The 25,073-nt window shown below is 51.9% G+C and overlaps 1 protein-coding gene across 5 annotated transcripts in view; it reads left to right on the top strand.

The window, feature by feature from the left end:
- LRRN2 (leucine rich repeat neuronal 2) overlaps positions 1-25,073 on the top strand; it is a 62,306-nt gene that overhangs the window by 14,044 nt on the left and 23,189 nt on the right. For 2 of the 5 annotated variants that reach the window (XR_008665564.1, XM_055334136.1), the window contains exon 4: positions 24,678-24,798. The exons of the other annotated variants lie outside the window; for them this stretch is intronic. The gene's annotated coding sequence lies outside the window, so the exon portion shown is untranslated. The remainder of the gene's footprint in view (positions 1-24,677; positions 24,799-25,073) is intronic. 5 annotated transcript variants of the gene reach the window in all.

Here is a 25,073-nt window from a genome sequence, read left to right on the forward strand (position 1 = left end):
CTTGGCTCCTCTTGTCTCTTGCCACCAATTGCCTCCTTCTGCCTTCCCTTCTCTGAGTCCAGATACATCCCATGTCCCATCATTTTAAGAACCACCCCCTCCAAAATTCCCGAGTTCTCTTGACCCTCTGTCATTTTATTGCCCCAGTCTGCCAGATCCCCAGTTCTGGATTAATCACTATCTGCTGCTTTCCGCCTGCATCTGGATAACTCCACTCGCTTAGAAAAGACACAAAATGGGGATCCCTGGGTGGCGCAGCGGTTAGCGCCTGCCTTTGGCCCAGGGCGTGATCCTGGAGACCCGGGATCGAATCCCACGTCGGGCTCCCGGTGCATGGAGCCTGCTTCTCCCTCTGCCTGTGTCTCTGCCTCTCTCTCTCTCTCTGTGTGACTATCATAAATAAATAAAAATTTAAAAAAAAAAGAAAAGAAAAGACACAAAATGAGGCAGATTGGTATTTCCAGAAATTCACCGTCACTAACCCACCTTATTCTTCAGAAATACCTGGTGTTCCCACCACATTACCCCCCTGCCTGTCTCTCTCCTGATTCCCACCTTCTTCCCCAGACCTCGACCTACACGTCACTCTCAGCAGAGGACCTCACCTCCCACTTGCCAGAGAAATACAAGTCACCAGGTGGGACCCCTCAACTCAGCACGCCAACCCCCTGCCCACACACACACCTGCCTGTGTGCCAGTCCTCCCTCCCCCGTCCTGCTTCAGCAGAGGACGCCATGTTTCCATCCCAGTCCACTTCTCCGCCAACCTGTGCTCTTGATCCCCTCCTCTGGGCTCCTCAAGAACATCCTTCCTGCTGTGCTCAAGCTTCTCCCATCTTCAACAACAAAAGCAAAAGCCTTCCTCAAGCCTAGCTCCACTCCCTGCTCGTACCTTGTGTCCTTTCTCCTTCTGAGCCACGTCTCTTGGAAGAGTTGACCAAGCGCTCCTCACGCCTGCCCCCCCCCCCACTTCTTCCTATGCCCCACACGGGCCTGGCTTCCTCCCCCATCACTCTCCCGAAACAGCTCTCCATAAGCCTATTTTAGTTCTCAGAAGCATTTTTCACTCCTTTCTGACACTTTCCTTTCCCTTGGCTTCTCTGGCCCCATATTCCTGGCTTTTCTGCTCACTCCCAAGTCATCTTGCTGACTCATCCTTCCCTTCTCCATCTCTAAGCGTTGGCGTTCTATCCGGTCTGGTTCAAGACATTCTCTTCCCAACTAGACACTTGTCCCTAGGCCATCTCATGAAAGGTTTCTGTTATCAGCCACGTGCAATTGACATTCAAAAATACACTTCTAGCCTGCATCTTTTCATCTCCGTCCATACCCTTACATCCACCTGCCCAGTTGACTCAGTTGGAAGTCTCAGGAAACCTCGGACTTGGTGTATCTAAAGACAGCCATGATTCTCCTCCTAAATCCCTCGCTGCCTTCCCACCCCTTGCCACATCCCCCTCCAGTGTTGCCTGTGTTTGTGAATGGCACCTCCTCTGGCCAGTTGTGTACGCTGGGAGTGACTGTCCACACTTCTCACCCCCCTGCATCTGGTCCCTCACTGGTGCCTGTCTGATCCCTGGATAGCACCAAGAACCAGCCATCCCTCCCCGTCTCCACAGCCTCCACTTTGCCCCAGCCTTCCGTGCTGGGGTCACCATGTGACTGGAATACATGCATCTACCCTTGCACTTCAAGCCCCGTCTCCAAATAGCCGCCAGGATGACCTTTAAAGACACAGGTCTGATGCGGTCACCATTTCTTGTACTCCTAAAACACGTGGTTCCCTGTGCCGTCCCCTGTGCTGCACTCCGCACATTGGCTTCTTCCAGTTCTTTGACTGCTAGGCTCTTTTTGGCCTCATGGCCTTGAGGCACGCTGTTTCCTGACCCTTAGTCACTCTTCCTGCCCATACGTGTCCTCCCTAGATTCCCTTGATCTTTCAGATCTCAGTCCAAATAGCCCTTCCTTTGAAAAGCCTCCTTTTCCTGTCCAAATAGCCCTTCCTTTCTGGAGGGTACCTCCAGAATCTTATCAGGCCCACGGTAGACACTCTTACAATGTCCCGTTATGCTTCCTTCCCATAAGATGCATCATGATATCTAATTATATAATTGGGTGTTTATTAGATAAATGTCTGTCTTTGCCAGTAGACTGTGACCCCATGAGAGCAAGGGCCCTATCTGTTTAGTTCACCATTATGGCACTGGTGCCTGGCACCTATTAGGCATTCAAAAATTTAGGGAGTAAATTCATTAGTGAAAGACCTTTTTTCTTTTTTTTGTATATTTTCTTTTTATTGGAGTTTGATCTGCCAACATATAGTATAACATCCAGTGCTCGGGCAGCCCCGGTGGCGCAGAGGTTTGGCGTCGCCTGCAGTCCAGGGCGTGATCCTGGAGGCCCTGGATCAAGTCCCGCGCCAGGATCTCGGTATGATGCCTACTTCTCCCTCTGCCTGTGTCTCTGCCTCTCTCTCTGTGTCTCTATGAATAAATAAATAAAATCTTAAAAAAAAATCCAGTGCTCATCCCGTCAAGTGCCCCGCTCAGTGCCCGTCACCCAGTCACTCCATTCCCCCGCCCACCTCCCCTTCCACTACTCCTCGTTTGTTTCCCAGAGTTAGGAGTCTCTCATGTTCTGTCACCTTCTCTGATTTTTCACACTCATTTTCTCTCCTAGTGAAAGACCTTTAGATACCAAAAGGATCTCATGGGAAAAGCTGCCCCTGAGTGTGGCATTGGTAGACCAGATAACCACTGCCTGGCCCCTGTTCCTCTCTCTTTTCCTTTCCTTTCTTTGTTCCTAACTAAAGACTTTGCCTAGATTCAAAGGGGGTTTACTCTGATTTTCCAACCAGAGGTGCAAGTTGAAAGAACCAATAGCTCTTTCAGGAGCAATAACCATAATCTCTGATACCTGAACACTTCCTTACAACCTACAGAGCTCTTTCACGTACATTATGGTGTTGGATTTTGCTGTGTCCCTTGAGCCACACCCCAGCTTCTGGTGTCTTATGAACCCTTGTTTCACAGTAGGGGAACCTACAGCTCGGGAAGGCTTAGTGGCTTTCCCATAGGTTGGGGTTGGTGCTTGTGGCCCTGCTTCTATGCTCTCTCTGTACTGCTCCATACACAGACTTGTAGAAAAGAGGGACTGGATTATCCACAGTAGAGGGAGGAGGAGTGGTACCAGAACAGTCCACAAAAATCCAGAAACCCATGTCAGGTGGGAAGAAGGTGGGTCTGGAATGTGACATCCAGTTTGACTGCATCAAGTCCCACACCGGGCTCCCCGTAGGCAGCCTGCTTCTCCCTCTGCCTGTGTCTCTGCCTCTCTCTCTGTGTCTATGAATAAATACATAAAATCTTTAAAATAAATAAATAAATAAATCTGGACTCTTGAAACATACACAGCCTTCCTGACTTGACTTATGCCTACTTAGCCAACCTCTTCCCCTGCCACTCTTCGCCTCCCAAATGGCCAAGTAAGACCGACTGCCCCTGGTTCCTCAGCCATCCCATGCTGCTCATACCCCTAAGTTTTGCTCGAACTGTTCCTTCTGCCTGGGTGACTCTTGCCATGCTTAATACTTGGCTTTAGAGCCAATCATTAGTGACATTTCTTCCAGGAAACCTTCCCCCAAACCCACAGAACTCCTCCCATATAGTGGGCACACTCAGCATATCCTATTAAAAATCTCTCTTTGCTGTGTCTCCCTCTTCTGCTGGATAGGAAGCTCCTCAAGGACACTGACTGTGCCTTATTCATGTTAGCACTCCAGTGCCTGGTGTGTTGTAGTAACAACAACAATATGTAACGAAGGCTTATGATGTGCTACATGCTGTGTTAAGTGCTTGGTATTAACTCATCAGATCTCAAAAATAGCCTTATGCTGTAGGTACTATATCCTATTTTTAAAAAAAACTTTGTGAATATGCATAGGTTCACTAGAACTGCAAAGAAATGTATATAAGGGAGTCCTGATATTAACGGCATACACAGGTTAGTGCAATACCAAAACCAGGAAGCTGACATTGATGTAAGTCATAGAGCTCATCCAAATTTCACCTGTCATATATGCATTCATTTGTGTGTGCGTGCGTAGCTTTGTGTGACCACCACCAGCACAATCAAGGTTATTTACCTGTACCATCACCGGGCTCCCTGTGCCAACCTTTAGAGCCACACACACCCCATCCCTAAACTCTGACAGCCACTCCTCTGCCCTCCATGTCTAGGATTATGTTAGCTCACAAATGTTACACAAATGGAAGCATACAGTCTGTAATCTTTTGTTATTGGCTTTTCTTTTTCTATCAGCATAATTTCCTTGAGGTTCATCCTGGTTGTTGCCTTTATTGGTAGTTTGCTCCTCTGTGTTGCTGAGTGGTATCCTGTGATAGGGATGTCCTGCAGTTTAACTATCCATGCACACAACACATTGGCGTTACCCCATTTCAAGGGAGACAACAAATTTGTCCAGGGTTACACAGTGAGTAAGTGGCACTTAATCTATGTTTGGTAGTAGGCACCCAATAGTTGTCTATTGTACCAAGCTCAACTCGTTGAGGACACTTCACGTTCCTCTCTGGTGTTTTGCACTGAGTAGGTGCTCAGTAGAGGCTTGCCAGTAAGGATGTGGATGAGATGGTATCTTATATCCACTTAGGTAGCAGCCACATCTAACTTATCCCCGTGCCTGGACATTTGCGAGAGAATATAGGTCCCTCTCAATAGCTTACATAACTGTACTGTAGGGTTTTCTTGGAATATCAGAAAAGGAAAATTGGGGCAGTAAATATGATCACACACAGGGCTGGCACTTAATTGCCTAAAATGCCCAGAGCTATTGGTTCCAAATTAATATACGCCATATTCGCGTGGTATTTTGCATCTAATTTGCAGGTTGCTCATTTTAGCACAACGCAGAGAAAGCCTCGAGGCTCCTGCTTCTTGTCGCCACTGCCCTCTCAGCTGTTCCCAGGTCAGGCTTTGCTGCTTCTGGGTCGTGTTGCGCTGGTTCAGCCCACGGAAACAACCGGTTGGGTCCCGAACGTGCCCACCCGAAGCTGAAAAGTCCGCCAGGCTGTTTGTGCCTGTAGAAGAGCCGAGTTATTGCCACTCGGCAGGGGCCTCCGGAGGTTTAATTAAGGAGGATTTGTGGAGCTGCTGGAAGTCCTCAACCTCAGGTGTGGAGAGCCAAATGCGATTAAGTGATTGGAAAGGAACCACAAGTCAGACCAGTCTCTCCTGGGCATGGCGCCCAGGAGATGGGTTTGTGTCACATCTCTGCCTTCCCCCTGTTGGGAGGGGCAAGGTGACAGGGAGCCTGCCCCAGCCTCCAGCAACACATTGGAGATAAGAGGGGTCTCCAGGGTGGGACTCACAGGGGTATTGGGGAAACGTGTCCCAGGGCCTCCAAGGGAACCTGTGGTTTTATTCCAGTCAAGGCTTTACCCAGGGTCACACCTCAGAGGACAGATAAAAAGGGGTAGGTCCTTAGGTCGACCCATTAGCACTTCCTTGAGGGCAATTAAGAAATAATTAAATGCCAATTTACATTGTACAGGCCCTAAAGCCAGTGGCCTTTGGGGAAAACAAGAGACCATGTTAATTGGAGAAGGTGTCCTGGAGGATGGGAGACACAGGCCCCAGCTGAAGAATAAGCCTGGTAACGTGCTTCCCAGCCGTGCCCCCCGCCCCCCCAGTGACTCAGACTTGGGGAGGGACTGGGGACAGAAGCAAATAGAGAGCGAGGGGGAAGTTCACAAAGTGGCATAAAACAGGACTTCAGAGGAATTTTGACCTTTGGGCAGGTCATCTGGGACGATGTCCTCAGACCCCTGGGGGTGCACACCACTGTGTGTTGTCAGAGGCACTTCAGAGGAGGAGCCAAAGAAGAGTAAACCACAGTGATGGTCAGGGGCAGCGGGGGAAGCAGAGGGTGTGCTGGCAGGAAGGGCAGGTCAGAAAGTGGGGCCAGGGGGACCGGAGGCTCTATGAGGCTGAGGCCTGTAAGGAGGGGCTGGTCCCAGAGGGAGGGTGAGCACTGGAAGCACAGGTGCCGGGGAGAGCACCCCCAGAAGGAAGGGTTTTAGCCTTGCGGGGTGATTCTGGCCAGAGCTCCGGAGCCACCGCTGAGAAATGCTGCTGAATGGAGCAGAGCTGGGAGATAGAGAAGCGGCTCACGGAGCATCTGCGTGAAGCGCTCTGTTTAGAGGGAGTAACGGGCAGAGGAGCATTTTGAATTTTTATTTATTTATTTATTTATGATAGTCACACACACACAGAGAGAGAGAGAGAGGCAGAGACACAGGCAGAGGGAGAAGCAGGCTCCATGCACCGGGAGCCCGACGTGGGACTCGATCCCGGGCCTCCAGGATCGCGCCCTGGGCCAAAGGCAGGCGCTAAACCGCTGCGCCACCCAGGGATGCCCAGAGGAGCATTTTGATGGTGGTTTTCAAAGGTCTGGGACAGGGCGTACAACAGGTGAGGAACACGTTGGGAGAGGGGGGTGAAGGACTAGGTTTGCCCAAGGAGGGGAGGGGAAGTGGGTGGTGTTTCAGGGAGGAAACCTGTCTCCCAAGTCCGAGGGAAGCAAGAGGGAGTGGGCAGCGAGGGGGTGGGCCAAGGAGGTCAGGCCTGCCCCGCGCGCAGGCCCCAGGAGCCCACCAGCTGTCTTCGCGGAGGACAGGGTGCCCATGGGAGCACGGAGAGCAGCAGGTGTAGAAGAGGGCTCTGCAGAGTGTGCCAGGGCGGCAGTGGGAGAGGAATGGAAGGATTGCAGCAGAGAGGGCGGGCGAAGCTGGAATCCTGAATCTATAATAGGGCTGGGCTGCCGCTTCCGTACTTCCTCCTGCAGTGCTCTGGGAGGAGAGGACCAGGGGCGGGGAGAACTGCTAAATTTCTCATGGAGGCAGGGACAGCCCTGGCCTGTTTCCCATGCCGCCCAGCCTTCTGCAGAGAGACCCTCCTGGCCTGGCCTCCTGTGAACAACCCAGCGAGGAGGTCCGTTCTCTTGGCCTTGCCATCTGGGGAGCGTTCCACTTCCCAGAGCTTGAGACCGTTTCTTCCTGGCCTGACTTCCCAATGGACCCGGTCCTAAAAGAGTCCCATTTGCCCTCCACTGCTCTCTCTGCACTGCTCTCATATTTCTCCCCTCCACGATCTTGCAGCTGCAGCTTAATAGCCTGCAAGAGGGTCAGGCTGGGAAGATGAATGCCAGCCTGTGGGGACTGCGTCCTGCTTCTCCATTAGGGAGGTGATGGAAGGCGGGAAAGAGAGAATGGATAATCCAAGGAGACAAAGAGGCAAAGGAGTGGCTTGCAGGATAATCCAAACAGTGTTTCCACTCGTGCTTGGTGTGTGCTTTGATGAGCCTTGTGCCACCGACTTGCTGGTCTAATTAGATCTGACTTGGAGAACACTGGTTTCATTTCCCAGAGTAGACAGTGAGAAGAAACCAGGATGGGCAAAGAATGTTTGCTGGAAGGAAGCCACCAAGGGAAGGGAATAATCCTCCAGCGCACATGTGAGCAGAATGGAAGGTCCATGGTGGCTGCCACTTGACAAGCCAGAGCAGTCCAGATGCTGGCAGGTCACCCCAGAACACAGCTTTCTAATCAATGTGTTCCTCACCTGTTGTATGTCGATCCCTTTAATGGCCGTGTCCACCGGTGAAAATGCCTAGGGAAGTCCCTTAGGGGTGGGGTCAGGGCAGCGATCCAGTGTGACATCCCAGTCCCTACTTGCACCTTGCTGACATGCCCCCAGGTCCATGGGCTGATGCCCCTGGATGCTCTTTGCCAGAGGAACTGTGAAGACTCCCAGGGGCTACTGTCATGCCCTCTCCCCCCAACCCCCAACATTGGCTGATGCTTCCTTTGCACCTTTGGCATCAGCTAGTTCATTTTCCAAATGAAGGATGAAGGGGAGGGCCTCTGAGGCAAAGCACCTGAGATAGAAAGAATATCCCGAAAGGCCTCTGGAAATGATCCAGTTGAGCAAACATAGGTTCTGATCTCAGCTCCCACCTCAGTGTCCTGTATAATCTTAAGCAGCTCACCAGAGCCTTCCCGGCCTCTTTGTCCCTGCTGAGGCCAGCTTTCCATCTCAGTCCCTAGATGGGGGAGGTTAGTAAAACCAATTTCCAGTCATCATGAAGCCAAGCTGTGCCCTAGGCAGTAGCATCCCCAGATCCTCCCAGATGACTTATGACAGGGCTGGGCTCTGTTTCTCAGTGTCCAGACGAGGCACATTTCTAGCCATCTGACCCGTGCCTAAGGCCTTGTTCCCAGCAAGTTATCAGTTGTTTGACGTTGAACAGATTATTCCTTACCTGAAGGTCAATTTTTCATCCATACCTGTCTAACACAAGATGTTTGCAAGAATCAAATAAGATAATGTGTGAGAAAGCATTTTTGCAAATTCCTAAATGTGCTGTCACCCTTAGAGGTTGAGAGGGAGAGGTAGCAGGGGGCAGGGAAAGACCGAGGGGCTTGAGTCCTATGGACCTGAGTGAGTTCACAGTCCAGCTGTCTGGGAATCTGTGGCTTGGAAGAGTTGGTGAATGTGCCTTTGTCTTGATTTCATCTTCTGTAAGGTGGGCATAGGTAACCCAGGCCAGGGAATTATCATGAAAGCCAGATGCCATGGTGTTTGTAAACGGTCAGGCATATGGTAAATGCTCCTCAGACGTTGCTCCCATCCCGGTATCTCAGCCCTCCCAGGCCTTCAAGTCAAGGTCAGCTCAGCAGACATCCTTTGCATACATTTACAGACATTCGGCCTGTCCTGGCATTCGGCTGTGGCAATACCACCCTGTCTGCACTCTCCCCAGGGTCTCCTCTTTAGCCATGTGTCTTCAGGCTTGGATCCCTCCTTCCTGTCCGGCAGCAGGTGCTTGCTGAGAAATACACGACTGTTCATACCGAGTCCCCAGTCCCCGTAGAGTCAGTGGGCCATTCCGTGGCGCTCCACCTCTGCTTCCCTAGCCACTGCAGCTTCTGAGCAGCAGGTTCTCCATGATGAATGCCCAGCCGTCCTGGGCCACGGTGCCCAGGGGGCAGGAGTACTGGAGAGGGCCCCTTGCTCAAAACAATGCTTTTCCCTGATGAGGAGACACATCCCTGTTCTGATCCTTTTTTTTTTTTTTTTAAAGATTTTATTAGAGAGAGAGCAAGCGAACGAGCAAGCAAGCAAGAGAAAACAAGCAGGGAGAAAGGGAGAAGCAGACTCCGTAATGAGCAGGGAGCCCATGCGGGGCTCCATCCCAGGACTCTAGCATGATGACCTGAACCAAAGGCAGATGCTTGACTGAGCCACCTAGGTGCCCCTGTCCCAATCCTTCTTAGCCCAGAGAACTGCACCCCTGTTTCCCACTACTGTTTCCTTTATGCTGCAGTGTGGCCAACCTCTTACCCTCCCTGCCAAGGGCGTCTGGGAATCCTTAACCAGCCAGCCCTCAGGGCTCCCAGCAGGATGGCACTTAGGCCATTTGACTGGGCGGATGGCCAGGCCCCTGTGTAGTCTTGTCTGTGGACCACCTATCTCAGAAATCACCCTTGGGGAGGATTTAACAATGCGCATTCCCAGACAGCACTCCAGACCAACTAAACACTGATTGTAAATAAGTTCCCATGTGATTCTTGTGCACTGTAAAGTCTGAAAACCATTGTTGTCTTTTTTTTTTGCCTCATTTTTATTGAGGTGGAACTCATACACGCACAAATCGTTAAGTGTGCAACTAGATGCATTTGTACACAGGCTTTATAATACCCACCATGTGACCACAGCCCAGATGAGGGCACAGAACCCTTGTAGCCCCCACCAAGGCTCCCTCGCACGCGCACACCCTTACGCTCAGATAACACCTGCAGGGGTGGCCACTAATCAGCATTCCAGCGACATAGATTAGTTTTACTGTTTCTGAATTTCGTAAGATTGGAGTTCTTGGCTTCCTTCACCCAGTGTTATCTCATACTGCCTACTTCTAAAAACCCAAACAACTTCTCTCCCATTCCCTGCACTTCCCCTTCCCCTGATAGGTGCGTAGGCAGGCAGATAGATAGGAATAAATTAAAAAAGAAAGAAAATAGATTTTTCCAGGTCCTAACCATAAACCCCTCTGGTTGCAGCTTTGCAGCTTCCCCTCTGTCCTCCCTTCCTCGAGCCTTGTGGGGATCACTTTTGGTCACTGGCCTTCAAGCATTAGTGCTTCTGGGGGCTCAGTACCCATTATCCTGCTGCCGCGGGGGACCGGCGCCCATTCCCCTGCCGGTGTCTGTCAGTTGCTGGGGCCACTCATTTGTTGTGCGTGGACTGCCAGAGAGTTAAGCACATTCCAGATGAAAGTGGCCAGTTTAAGGTACAAATGAAAAGACAAATGAGATGGAAATTGCATAGAACAAGCCTACTCCTCATCAGGAGGTAGCAGTCCTGACACGCTGAGCCGAGCACCCCCTCAGGTCATCCCTGCAGCCGAGGTCAGACAGGCTTCCCGGCACCTGGGAAACCCGTCCCCTTCACACCCGCCAGGTGGGGCAGCAGCCCAAGGGTGTGGGGGGCGGGGGGGGGGACAGGAAGAGGACACGAAGCAAATACAGAGATGAGACAACACAGGAGGGCTCTGTCATTCCAAAAAGAAGGGAAACAGATATTTTGAGCATCTTCCATGTACCAGGCCCTGTGCTGGACGTTCAGGCTACAAAGACTGACAGTTTGCCCTTAAGGGGCTCCCGGCTCAGGGGAAAGAGAGAGAAAAGGAGGCATGAGGAGGACAGAGAAGGCTGGAGAGAGGGAGCCGTGAGAGAAAGTGAGGAGGAGCTGCTGGAGGGTGTCAGGAGAGCCGGTGGGTGTCCACAGCTGGAAAGGAGAGTGCACCCTGCCCCCGCCCCCACCCCCACCCCCAGCCCAAGCAAGCCAAGGCCATTTCAAGACCAGGGATGTTCTGGAGCAGTAGGGACAAAGCAGGGAGGAAGAGCAGGAAGGAGGAGCAGCTGGCATCTCACCCCTCCACCGGGGAGGGACTATCATGAGGGCAGCCTGGAGGGGGGAGACCTCACAAGCAGCCGATTGGTTCTTGGTGAAGTGACAAGACGTGAGCTCCCGGATCTAGTGAATGGGGAGAATCAATAAGCAAAGTATTTGTACGGGGGTGTATTCCCTGTCGTGTAAAGAGGAGTCAAAAACCCAGGAGTTCTCAATCTCTGGGTCTCTATCTCATGCATTTTCTAAGTCCAGGGAGTTGCAGAGAGGGAGGGCGTGCAAATTTGTTTTCATACAGATCCAAGCTAAATACAATCTTGGTAATAATAATGATAATAATAATAGCAAACACTTATAAGGCACTTACCGCGAGCCAGGCTGTTGTAAGCACTTAATTTGTATTAGCTCATTTGCATAGTAAATATGTAGGGGAAGGGGGATACTGGTAAATTTCAAAGCCAAACACAAGCCACAAGCGACTTTTGAACTATCTCCTGCCCACGCAGCACACGCCGCGAAGGCCGGCCACCGAAAGAGCTCTGAACCCACTCTCCCTCGCTTGGGTGAACATGAAACCGAAGTCCTGGGGGGCTAATTGGGAAGCAGCTCCAGAGGCACCGAGTGATTCCAGATCTTGGGCCAAACAGGCTCACTCTCTCCTTCCTGGTTCTTGTCCTCATCTTCTGAGCTGAGGCTCTCCAAGCCAGACCCCACGTTAGGTGCTCAGGGAGAGACACAGGAGATGTCCTGAAGGCGATGGCTGGCCCTTAGGGTAAGCGTGACCCTCTGGGTAAGGACTGCTCTCTGCCCATTGCCAGAGCCAGAATCCATTTACATCACACCATTGTGGGTATCACTAAGCCCGACTGTCACCAGGGAACTAGTTTCCATAGCGACTGAGGTATACTAGACCCTTGACATCTCGAGGGATCCATCATAGCCCTTCATGGATCCATGGAGTAGAGACTGCCATGTAATTCTCCCCATATAATGCAGCTGAGTAGGACAGAGCTGCAGAGAGGATGGCTAGCCCGGGCAAAGTCATCGAACTCAGCCCTGTACCTGGACATTTTCCCGGATCGGGCTCTCGGCCCATGCAGCTCAGCACTGCACTATCTCATGTCAGGTAGGGTTTGCCTGGTACAGGAGAAATCGTCTCATCAGAAACCTGATAGCGCCAACTGTCTGCTGTTTTTCAAACGACAAAGCAAAGAAGGACTTTGATTAAACATGGTAGACAGAGCACCTTCGTGTTCCTGTCTGCTGCCACACCCAAGTAAGAGCAAAGGAGTCAAAAAGATGCAAGGCCACAGGTCAAGGGAAGGAGAACACAGCCAGTCAGCAACGCCTATGCCATTCTGGGAGTTGAGAAGCTAACTGACCTGTGTAGATAGCGAGAAACCTGGAGACCCAAATGGAGGAACCAATGAGAAAGGGGCAGATTTTTGCCCTAGAACCACAGAAAGGCTTGGAAATTGGTGACATCTGAAGATAGGGTATAGAGTAGGGTCAAAACCAGGAGAGTAATCCCCCAGAGTGATTCCTCACCCCCATTTCACCACAGAGCTATCCCTGCTTTACCCTGATAGCATCTTGGAGAGAACTTTATTCATCAGGGAGACTGACCCCAGCAAGTGTCGGCTTGGGGACATGGGGACGTGGGCGGAGATGGGACAATATTTTGAAAAATGGGGGTTTGCTGCAAGTTTGCAAGCCCGTGGCAGAGCCCCTTGCATTTCCTCCTGCTGGCTTTAGAAATGCTGGTGGCTGGGCAGATGGCCACAGCTGGGGGCTCCACTGATACTCCCCTGCCCCTGTGGGGAGACCAGCGGTTAACAAGCTCTGGCCATGCAAGTAGAGCTTCCAGGCAGCTTCAAAATGCCTCACTAGTAAATATGAACCAGCAGCCAAGGATTATTAGATTTTTGAGGAAAGCATCAACTATTTAAAAACCATAAGCCAAAGTAAACAGAAAACAACTTGAAAAAGCAGGTACTATGCGGAGCCAGAGAAAACATAAACACCACCACCACCACCACCATCACTGCCATTACCATCACTACCATCACTATTATCACCATCATCACCACCACCACCTTGGACATCCTCAGAGAGAGGAGAGGATTTTGTGCCCACAGAACATTCAAGGGGCCTTTTTAAAAAATGTGAGAACTTACATACCATGTAATTTGCCCTTTTAAGATATACAATTTAGTGGTTTTCTGTCTATATACAAGGCTGTGCATCCACCACCACTACGTAATTCCAGAACATTTTCATTATCCCCCAAAGAAACCTCATACCTGTAAACAGTCACTCCCCATTCTTTCCTCTCCCATCCCCTGGCAACCACAAACCTACCTTCTGTCCCTACACCTTTGCCTAGACATTTCATAAGTGGAAGGTACAGCATGTGACCTTTGTGACTAGCTGCTTTCACTTGGCATAATGTTTCAAGTTTCATTCATGTTGTGGCATGGATCAGACTTCATTCCTTTTTCATGGCTGAATAATAACTGCATTGCATGGATATTAAACATTTAATCATCCATTTATCACCTGATGGACTTTGGGGTAATTTTTGTTTTTTAAGGAAAATGCAGAGTACGAGAATGAGCTCTCATAAATTGAACATATATATTCCTCTTCCTTAAGTGAAAATGATTTCTTTCCAAATTGCAAGGACCCACTAGGTGCCCAGCATAAGTAATGAAAAAAGACCCACACAGAGATACGTTTCGAAATTTCAAAACATCGAGGATAAAGAGAAGATTCTACAACTATCTAGAAAGAAAGAGGCCTCAGGATAGCAGCAGACTTCTCCCCAGTACCCTGGAAGCAAGGAGATAATGGAAAAATGCTTTCAAACCTGCGAGGGCAAGTTATTTTTTTTTTAAATTTTTATTTATTTATGATAGTCACACAGGGAGAGAGAGAGAGAGAGAGAGGCAGAGACACAGGCAGAGGGAGAAGCAGGCTCCATGCACCGGGAGCCCGACGTGGGATTCGATCTCGGGTCTCCATGATCACGCCCTGGGCCAAAGGCAGGCGCCAAACCGCTGCGCCACCCAGGGATCCCGGGCAAGTTATTTTTAATCTAAAAGTGTATTTCTAGTCAACCTGTCAATTAATTATGGAGAACAATTAAAGGTACTTTCAAACATGCAAATTTTCAAGTAACTTACTTCTTTTTCAAAAGTAGCTACAAGATGTGCTGCACCAAAATAAGAAAGATGACCTGAAACCCAGGAAGAGAGACAGAATATTTACCACCATAGGAGGAAACATGGATGGATATACACCAACATAGCAGTGGTTAGCATGAGGAGGTGGAAAAGGAGATTGTGGTGGTTGTGGGGGCGCCTGGGTGGCTCAGTCCATTGAGAAGCTGACTCTTGATTTCAGCTCAGGTCATGATCTCAGGGTCATGACATCGAGTCCTGCATCAGGCTCTGCACTGGGCATGGAGCCCACTTAAGATACTCTTTCTGCCTTCTTGCCTCCCCTCACCTTTGCTCTCTCAAAAACAAGAGACTTGTTTACATTTTCTCCATATGTTTTTCCGTATTTCCTAATTTGTAAGAGTAGTGCTGTATTGTACCTAAATTACTGTATATTTGTTGGCCTGTAACATACAGAGAGCCCAAGGCAGGAGCAGTACAGGGGAAAGGTGGTGGTCTGGGGGCCAGCAGGCTGCTCTAACTGCCATTACCCTGCACCACTGGCTCCCCTAACACATCTCACAGCTCCTGGGCTGTGTCAGATCTGTGAGTGTCTATCTGTGCTGCTAGGGGCTGAGAGCGCCCCAGAACAGAGCTGGATATTGTTCATCTTGTTTATCCCCAGCGCCTTGCAGAGAGCAGGTACAGAATCTGTGCTTCGGTGGATGTAGAGAGAGAGGGAGGGAGGAGGAAGAAAGAAAAATAGGAAAGAGAAAACCCCCATCAAAGTAGACCATGAACCGAATGAGACCTGGGGTTGGGATGCCATAAAATTTCTATAGAACTCCTGGCTGAGAAATCAGGTCAGCTAGGGATCAAGGAAAGTGACCAGCCTTGGGGTTCCCTCAGGGCTCCCCAACCTGGAGCCAGAGGAGCCAACTCCTAGAACAGATAATGCCTCCAACATGGAACTTCAGAGTTGAGAGGGACTAGCTTTCATGTGGCACTTTCACCTTGCATATCAGAACCAGAAGCCCAGAGTTCCAGTGTGTGACCTTGTACAAGTCACTTGCCTGCGCTGGGCCTCAGTTTCTCCTATTGCAAAACAAGGAAGCTAGATGAGGTAGATGTGCAGGTGCCTTCCAGCTCTGACCTTCTGAGGTGCTAAAACATCCCGGGAAGTAGAGGACGACCTCACTTTGCTTAGGTGTGGAAGCCGCTCACGGCACAGACCTCCAGGTGAGGGTAGAAGTTTGGGGGGAAGCCTCCACCTCCCAGCTAGCTCTCTCCATCTGTGCCAGCCGCTTCTGAAATGCGCAGAACAGCCTAGGCCAGTTTCTCCCCCGGGAGGCAGACCCTGGCCCGGGACCGTAAGTGTGCACCTGGCTGCCTGCATCAGATGCACCTGCTTGAGAATTGGTTCAGTCTGCAGGTTTCTGGGGTCAGGGAGCAGAGGAGTGGGGTGGTTATTTGCATGTTCACAAGCACTCCAGGTGATCCTGGGGTATGTTGATTTGAGAAATGTTGGATTAAGGGGGGTTGGGATTTGGGAGAGGAGTTTCGGTGCTCATAATCGAAATAACTATCATGTATCCAGTACCTGCTCCATGAGGGGCACTTTTTGACATCTCTAATCTTTACGACAACCACCCTGTAAAGTAGGTATTATTACTGTAATCGTGCAGAAGAGAAAACTGAGACCCAGAGCAATTAACTTGCCCAGACGCCACGCAGCTAACCAGACAGAGAGCCAAAAATTCTTTAACTCCAGTCCTCCTTTGCTCTTCCACTAACCAACCTTGGCTCCTTGTTGAGCACCTCAACAGCTGCTTCTCGCCTGCCTCCAGGGTTTGGAGGTGACCAGCTGAACAGGTGGGAGGGGGTGGGTATGTGGGAAGGCAGAGCCACGGTGCTTCGGGGGAGCAGGAGCAGGCGGCGCTGGAGGCTCACTGCCCATCTCTTCCCCCGTCCCTCCATCTCTTGGGCATTTCTCAGGCTTCTAGGTGCTGTTTTTTTTTTTTTTTTAATTTTGTTGCTATTGCCTCTTTTTTTTTTTTAATTTTTATTTATTTATGATAGTCACAGAGAGAGAGAGAGGCAGAGACACAGGCAGAGGGAGAAGCAGGCTCCACGCACCGGGAGCCCGACGTGGGATTCGATCCCGGGTCTCCAGGATCGCGCCCTGGGCCAAAGGCAGGCGCCAAACCGCTGCACCACCCAGGGATCCCTAGGTGCTGTTTTGACAGGGCAGGAGGCGTCCACAACCTTCATCTTCCCTCCTTCCCGGCCCATTGTCGGCCTAATTGAAGATGCCTGGAATCCTTCCCCCTGCTGTGAGCGGCTGGCAGCGTGCTGCTGGCGGGAAGGCGGGAAGGCACCTGGTGCCCTGGCCCCGGGGACACCTGGGAGCTGTGGAGGCCAGTTGCGGAAGGCAGGTGGGGAGAGGAAGCAGCCCTGAGCTGGGACCCAGAGGTGTAGGCGTTCAGCAGCCCAGAATTTGGGAGGAGGGAGGTGCCAGGAGTCCTTGCCTGCCCCCCACCCCCTACACCTTAGCCAGAGCTGCCTGGCCCCCCTTCTAAAGAGTTTTCTGAGTGGGATTCCCCATCAGACCCGCACCTGCTCCTGGATTCGACTGCACCCTCACACCTGTCAGGAAGGAGGCTTTCTCTGGGGTGGCCCAGCTGAGAGGCCCCCACCTCAGAGCCTTTTCTGGCTGTTCCCTCTGCCTTATAGTGACTGACCATTTGGCTTGCCCGGGATGGATGGGGCCTGTGGGGGATTCAGGATTTAAGTGCTAATGCCAGGAAATGGGGATGAATCAGTCACCCTACCCTGCCCCCTCCCCATTCAGGTCTCAGCCCACATGTCCCCTCTTCCAGGAGGCCTTCCCTGGCTCCTCAGAGGAGCCACTCTACCCTCAGTCCGGGTTTGGTTCCCAAACTCATTTTCTGTTGCTGCCACAAATTTACCGTAAATTTAGCAGCTTAAAAACAACACTGATGTGGGTGGTGTCTCATGGTTCTGTAGGTTAGAAGTCCATCTGGGTTAGCTCGGCTAGTTTCTCTGCTCCAGGCTTCAAAAGGCCAAAATCAGATGTCAGCTCTGGAGTCTCCTTCCGAGTTCACTCAAGTGGCTGGCGGAATCCTGTCCTCTGAGGTTGTAGGACTGAGGTCCCTGTGTCCTTGCCACCTGTCAACTCCTAGACGCCTTTCTTTGGTCCCTGGGTGGACATCTCAGAACCAGCAAATAGGACATGAAATGCTTGAATGCTTGGAACCCCTCTTCTGCTCCCCCCTGGAGAAAGGTCTCTACTTTTCAGGACTCATGTGATTGGGTTTCTCCCGTGCAGATACTCCAGGATACTGTCCCTAACCTTGAGGTCTTCAACCTTAATTATATCTGCACTATTCCTTTTGCTGTGTAGAGCTAACGAATTGAACAGGTTCCAGGGGTGGGGGTCTAGATGTCTTTGCAGAGCCAGTCTGCTGCCCGTGTTCCCTCAGAGCCCTTGGGACCCGATGTCATGTTCACTTACATGCTGAGTCTCCATTCGTTGTCCATCCTCCTCCACTATCATAAGCTTCATGAGACAAGGGACCGTGTCTCTGCTGTTCACAACAATGTCCCTAACCCTCCTTAAACAGCCCCTGGCACATAGTGGGCCACGGGTGTTTGTTGAATGCTCAGGAGAAGTGAGAACTTCTGGCAAGTCTCAGGAGGCTTCCCGGAGCCCACCCCTCAGCTGGTCAGATTGCGAGCAGTTAGGCAGAGAGACACCTGAAGGCTAGAGCACCCTCTCCTGGCATCTGGGCTGGAAGCCCCGAGCTCTGCTGGCTTCGGAGAAACTGGACCTTCTGACCAGCTGCTTCCCCCGTCCTGCCTTTGCCTTTCCCACGTGTTCTCCCCTCCTTCCATCCCGGACCCCCAGACCCTTTGGTCTCTCCCTGCCTGAGGATCCCAAAAGGCAGAAGCTTGAGGCTGGGTGGCTGCCCTGAGGACGGTGAAGGGATGGAGGACCGGTCCAAGAGGAGGCAGAGATGGCCAGGCCTCAGCTGGGTTCAAAGCCAATCCACCTGGGACTTCAAACAATTAATTTCCCCAATCTGCAAAACGATCAGCTTCAGAGGGAAAACAATTAGCCCACTGCAAATTGTAATTGTCATCTCACTCCTGATTTTAATTTGGGCTAATGAGGGCTAAGTGATTCCGGCTTCCTCCTCCCCACCACTGCCCTGTGGCCCTGGGCCTTCTTCACCTGCCAGGGGGCATTTAACCCTCAGCTGCCCACCTTACACCGGTGGCTGAGGGACGTTTTCAGGCTGGCACTGGGCTGTGGCTGCACTGAGCAGGGGAAAGCAAGTGCTGGCAGGAGGGAGGAGGGAGGAGGGAGAGTGCCTCCGGCCCACAGGGGAGCCGCCTGTTTACAAGGCTCCTAGGCAATCAAAGTTTTATTGAACAGAATTGACTACTGGCTTGCTCCTCTGTCACAGCCAGTTAACTCTGGCTGCGCAGTCTCTGGGGACCCGCTTCCGAGAGCGTCCGGCTGCCTCCCCTGGGCCAGGGCACCTCTGCCGTGCTCTTCCCCACGCACCCCACTGCTCTGGTGTAGTGAGGCAGTGATTCTCTGCAGCTGGAGGGGGCTTGAAGGCCTGCCACCTGCTAGTCATGGGGGTCGGTGGGTGGTCTAACGCCGACTCCCACTAAGCAGGCTAAGGCCTAGAGACGGAAGGGACTTGCTTTAGGTCACAGATCTGTCATGCTTTGCTATTATTACTGAATTCTGTCCTCCCTCCCCAGATACATCTTTCCTCTAATGCCCCAGGCTTGGCACTCAGCACAATGCCTGGCTGAGGTGCAAGAAAAAAGAATAAGAAGTCCCAAGTCCTAGTCTGCGTCCTTATATCGCACTTCTCTCTCTACCGAGCCTCCACTCTGGTTAGGCTGCTTTGATTCATTCATTGGCCCATCATCCCTTGTTCACGGCTGTAGCGGTGTGACAGGAGCCATACCAGGTGCGGGGATACAGAGACAAGTAAGACCCGGCCTGCCCTCAAGGACTTCACAGTCTGGGGGGTTCAGCCCTGGGCCCCACACCCTCAGTAGATCGCTCTTCGGGGAGAACTGACCCCAGGTCCTGAGCAGCAGCAGGTAAGGGAATCAGCCCTAGCTCCTGGCTTCTGCCCCAGGCTGGGGGGCAACCCTCAGCTCCCCCACATCTCTGAGTGGCTGAGGCTTATAAGTTTGGAATTGAGAATCCTGAGGTCTTGTCCCTGCTTTCTCGTTAACTTGCTCCATGGCCTCACATACGCTCCTTCCCTGGCCTTCCCCATCCCAAAGCCAGGGCCTTGGGCTGTGTAGCTTCCACCTCTGGATTCTGTGACTCTGGCAAAACCTCCTCCCGGTCTCGCATGCTAGTGGAGGTCCAGTCCAGTCTGCCACCACCACCAGGTAGCCTGGAGTCCCTGGGCCTCCTGTTCCTCATCTGCAAAGTGGGGGAGGTGGTGACAAAACTGCGTTGTGCCATGACAACTCCATGCAGGTCAAAGTGTTTGCAAAACAGCAAACAATTCCTGAGCCCACGTGACCCCGTGACTGAACCCTGCCATCGCACATGGGAAGGCGGTGGTGGTGTGTCTGGCGGTCCCTCCTGCCTCTTGGGTACCACCCTTCAACCCCGTGGAGGCAGGTGGGGAGGTGGAAAGCACACACGACTGGGAATTGGGAGAGGAAGGGCTTTCCCCTCTCTCATCCTCAGCTTCCTAGGGCCACTGGATGGGGCTGTGTCTCACGCCACCAGCCCTGACATGCCCAACCCCACAGTGCAGACTCCTCCAACAGTGAGGGTGGCTTGGGAGAGCTTGTGACTTTGTGTCCAGCCCAGGCCCCTCTTGTTGTCTCCAGGGGGAAAGCTGTTCTTCTCCAACATTCTCCTCCTCTTTGCATTCTCTGCATCCCCTTTCCCCTCCTCTCTTACAACCCTAGTTCCCCACCCATCCGGTTCCTTTTTCTCCCCCACTGCTTGTCAAGCCTTTAGTGCTTTTAGCTGGGCTACCTGCCCCTCCTTGCGGTGCCCCTACACCTGCCACAGTGGTAGCACCTCCCTCCCTCCCACCCCTCATTGGCCTGGCCCGAGGGAAGAGTGCTGGGAGGTTGGGTCCACCTGGTCCCCTCAGAGGGAGCTTAGAATCCGTCATCATTTGCCTGTCCCTTGTCTCTAAGGAAGAGAAACCAGCCACTCCAGTGCAGTTACCGCCTCCTGGTGGGACATTACGCTTATGGTAACGCCTGTTGCTGCAGCGTGAGCTGTTACCCCCCCATCATCCAAGCATTGCAGTCACCACCCTCAGCTTTCCCTCCCCTCATAACACACACCTGGTCTTTCACTTCTGCTCAAACATCTCATGCCCAGCTGCTGAGGGGGTCAATGGTGAGGAAGCTGGCCTCATGGAGAAGTGGGTGTCCCACTGGGATGGGAGGCAAGGGTCCTGTCCTCCTCAGAGTCAGTAGACCTGGCCTCTCCCTCTGTGGCTATCAGAGACCACCTCCAGAGTGTGTTAGGCACAGAGGTTTCTGGGTCTGACCTCAGAGAGTCCAATGCTGGGAGTCTGGGTAGATTCCAGGAATCTTCATGGTTAACGGGCACTCTGGCTGGATGGCTGTGGCTCAGGGGCACCATGGACCACCCTCTGCAACTTGGTCTGGGTCCACCAAGCAGAGGTCTTGTCTCTTGCTATTTAAGGCTTTAGCATTTAGGATCAGAGAGAGAATCCATCAGCTCCCAGCTCTCGCCTTGTCAGAGGCCTCAAGGACTGGCTGACCCTGGATTTTCAGATTGTTGTCAGCACTCGCATCCTGCCTCGGTCGCCCCTGGTGATCCGACCTGCATCCCCAGTGCACTGGCTGAGGAGTCGGAACCACAGGACAGGACGGGGGAGGAGCTGCCTGGGGGTGGCAGCTGGGAGCAGAGAGATCTCCATGGGAAGGATATTTCTTTCCCCAGGGATAAGGCAATGCTGTCGTGTCCCTGACTAAAGGTTTTAAGGCCTCTCTCATCTTCTGTAGACATACCCTGTGATCAGAGCACTTTGAATTCTTCACCTGGGCTCACTCAGCTGGTCACAGCCCCAGGCATCACATACAGATGCTATGGAAGCTTTAGCACAGCCCCTGGCTGGTTTCAGACCCCAGCCCAGAGGGTAGTGGTGTCTTTGCCGTAAGGCACAAGCACATCATGTCACCCTAGGACACATAGGGTGCTCCATTTACATAGGAGCACCAATGCTGCACCCCCTCCCACCCAGCCACTACAGCTGCTTGCCCCTCAGAAGGATCCATGTGAGGAAAGAGGCCTACAGAGGTCAGGTAGTTCATATGAAGGGTCTAACTTTGGGGAGGACTCAAGTGACATGCCCCATCCTTTCCTTTTACAGCTGAGAGAAAAACTGAGGTCTACAAAGGGTCGTAGTTTTCCAGATTCTCACAGAGAGCGGAAGAGCTAAGCGTGCAGCTAATGGGTGGTGAGGCTAGAAGGGCATCCAGTCCTGGCCCCCAGGAACGGGGTGGGGGGCCCCCGCCTGTGCCCGAGTAGCGGGTGTCAGGCCAGGTGGTTTCCACATACCACATGATTCAGTCCTCACAGCAACCTCGCAGGAACGAACACGCTACCACAGTTTCACGTGTGACGACATGAGGAGGTTGGGACTTGGAGAGGTCAAAGCCTAGCGCTGTTCAGTAGAGCTCTAATGCAGACCACGTGTGCGATTTTAATATTCTCACAGCCACATGGAAAAGTAACAAGTAAAATTAATCCCATTATTTAACCCAATATATCGCCCAAAATGATCATTTCAAAATTCAATCAGCATAACTTACTAATGAGGCATTTTGCATTTTTTGCTGAGAGATTAAATCTTCTCAAACTGGTGCGCGTTTGCGGGTACGGCGCGTGTCAGTCTGGCCAATTTCCCAGTGCCAGGTGACCGCATGGGGGCCACCATATGGGACAGGGTGACTCAGCATAAGGTTGGGAGCCATCTCCCCTGGCTTCCGCTACCCGGGAGCAGCCCCTCCCTTCCTGCGGGCTCTACGGGGATCTGCTCTTCCCTCCCCTCCTTCCCTCTGCCTGCTCCCTTCTCCTCTCCCTCCTGAGCTCTCCCCTGGAGAAGGCCTTGTTGTCAGACAAGAAACCTTTAAATAGGTGAGACAAAGGTGACAAATGTTCCTCATTTACATTCAGGTTCTCTCTGGCGTTTTGGGCTCTGTTGAATGGCACCTCTATCACAACATCTCATTTGGAAATGTCAGAGTGGCCTTTGATAAGTCATCAGTCACCCTGATGGCGGCTGACAGACGGTAACGGTGTGGTGGCATCTAATACACTGTAGAATGTGTCTTTTGCAATTGCGTCGTATTCTATTTATTCAACGTGGCACGAAATCCCTCCAGAAGGAAGGAATCTGTTAACCTGGCCACCCCTGGCTCCCTGGGGGCTTCTTTCTCCTCTCCTTTCCAGCCTCCTTTCCCACCTGGAGGCAGAATCTTCCAGCTACTGGAGACCACCCTCTCAGGCACCTCCTTTCCCACATCGGCAGGAGTCAAGCCAGCCACCCTCGTTGGCATCCTACAGGAAGTTGTCAAATCTGCACCCGCTGCAGGGCCCTGGCTCTGAATCCAGGTGCTGGGGGTTGCCCAGGAATCTCACCTGGATCCTGAAGCCGGGAGGACATCCAGCCTCTTTAGGCAGCTGGTCCTTTGTCCCTTCCCCCTCTCCCTTCTACCCTGCCCCACTCCTCCAGCCCTCTGGAGCTTGCCTGCACCCTCTCCCCAAGGGGCTCTACTGCTCCCCAGCCGTGCACTAATCCAGGCACCTATGGTCCCTACATTCTCTCAGTTTCAATGAAAACAAGTTTAGGTTTTTGGAAAGGAACGCTCACTAAAAACTAAAAATATGGGGCAGCCTGGGTGGCTCAGCGGTCTAGCGCCGCCTTCAGTCCAGGGTGTGATCCTGGAGACCCGGGATCGAATCCAACATTGGGCTCCCTGCGTGGAGCCTGCTTCTCCCTCTGCCTGTGTCTCTGCCTCTCTCTCCCTCCCTCTCTCTCTCTCTCATGAATAAATAAATAAAATCTTAGAAAAAAAAACGAAAAATATAATAACACACATAGGGGGAGAAAACCTCAAAAAGCATAAAGTAAGTCCCATATTTTTTCCAATCACATATTTCTAATCAAAAATAAAGGCAACTCAAGTCCCTAATGAGATGGGCTGGTTCAGTCCAAGCAGCCTCCTTCTGGCTCTTTCCCCCGTTTCACCCTTGTGTCTGGAGTTCCCCCACTTTTCTCACTCTGGAGGGCTTCCTCCCCCCCCCCCATCCCTGCACTTCCTCTTCACGTTTTGGGCGTTGAGGCTTTGGCCAAGTAGTGCAAGTAAACGAACATGGTGGGTTAGAAACGGGCAGGATAAAGGTTTCCGGGCTGTCAGGGAGTTAGAGGAAGAAATCGCTATGCTGGGCGCCTGGGTGGCTCAGTCAGTTAAGCGTTGGTTTCGGCTCAGGTCATAATCTTAGGGTCATGAGATCAAGCCCCGCAGGGGAGTCTGTGCTTAGTAGGGAGTCTGCTGGAGAGTCTCTCTCTCTGCCCCAACCCCCATGGTGCTCTCTCTCTCTAAAATAAGTAAATAAGTCTTTAAAATAATAAAAAGAAAAAAAACCACTATGCTAAAATAGCTAAACCTCATGGAGACAGGGATACTTGTTTAGAGCTTTACCTTGTAGACAGTGTGAAATCCTCTGACCCACATCCAGACGTGTTGGTCTGTCCAAAACCACTTTGACAACTGATTCAAACCATCCCCCAGCCATTCTCTTTGTCTTTGTCATCGGTGAAGAAGAAACACGACATGGGTATATGTGCGCACACACACATGCACACACAGTTTTTCAGTGTGAGCCTTTCCCCCAGTCCTGTTTCGTCTGGGTGCTATGTGATGATTTCTGCAGAAGACAGCGTCTTGTAAAGAAAAGAACACTCACTCTGGAGCTTAACCAACCTGGCTCTGATTTTAGCTCTGTGCCATGTCATGCATGGCTCTAGGCAAGGAAGCCACCTCTAAGCCTCACTCAGTGTCTTCATCTGTGAGATGAGTCAAGGAGGCCAGTCTCAGAACTAGACTTGAAACACTGCCAGTGTTCACGATTGTCAACCCCCTTCCTCATCCCCTTGCCATCCTCTCCCTCTCCTGTGCAGGTGTGAGGTAGAGAAGGTTCCAGGGTTCCTCTGCCCTTGCCTCATGGCTTGGAGTAGCCAAGTGTGGGATCCAAATGGGATGCACATGTCAGCCTCTAACTGTCACCTGACTAGGTGTCTAATCTGGACATGGGGTTAGGCCCTAGTTCAGCAGGACCCAAGCTAGCCACCCTTGAGTGGGGACTGCCACCTTCACAGGAAGCCTCTGGTTAAGGGGGCCCCACTGCCACCCATAGACAAGCACACCATTTGTTATTTTACCCCTGCCCACGTTTATTGACTACAGACCGCTTGCCAGACTCTATGCAAGGTGAAGGGGAGCCAGGATGGAACAGGCCCAGCCCATGCTCTGAAGAAGCCCAGACTATGGAGGTCGATGTCCACTCCATGGCTCCTGCTAAACTGGGGTAGGTGCTGTGGGAACAAGAGGTGGGAGAGAATGTTTCACAGAGGAGATGACAGTTGAACTGGAACTTGGAGGATAATTAAGCAGAGAATGGAGGGACATTCCAGAACAACAAGTTCAAAGACCTGAAAGCAGAAAGAGAGCAGCCAGTCCCTCTAGAGTCTGGGGAAAGAGAAGAGGAGGGGAGGGCCTGGGGGTACAGCTACTGCTGGAGTAGCCAAGGGGTCTGCCCTTTGATCAAGGGGAGCAGTGACCTCTCTCATGACAGGGAAAGAG

The sequence above is a fragment of the Nyctereutes procyonoides genome, unplaced genomic scaffold (assembly GCF_905146905.1).
Source record: "Nyctereutes procyonoides isolate TBG_1078 unplaced genomic scaffold, NYPRO_anot_genome, whole genome shotgun sequence".
Lineage (NCBI taxonomy): Eukaryota > Metazoa > Chordata > Mammalia > Carnivora > Canidae > Nyctereutes > Nyctereutes procyonoides.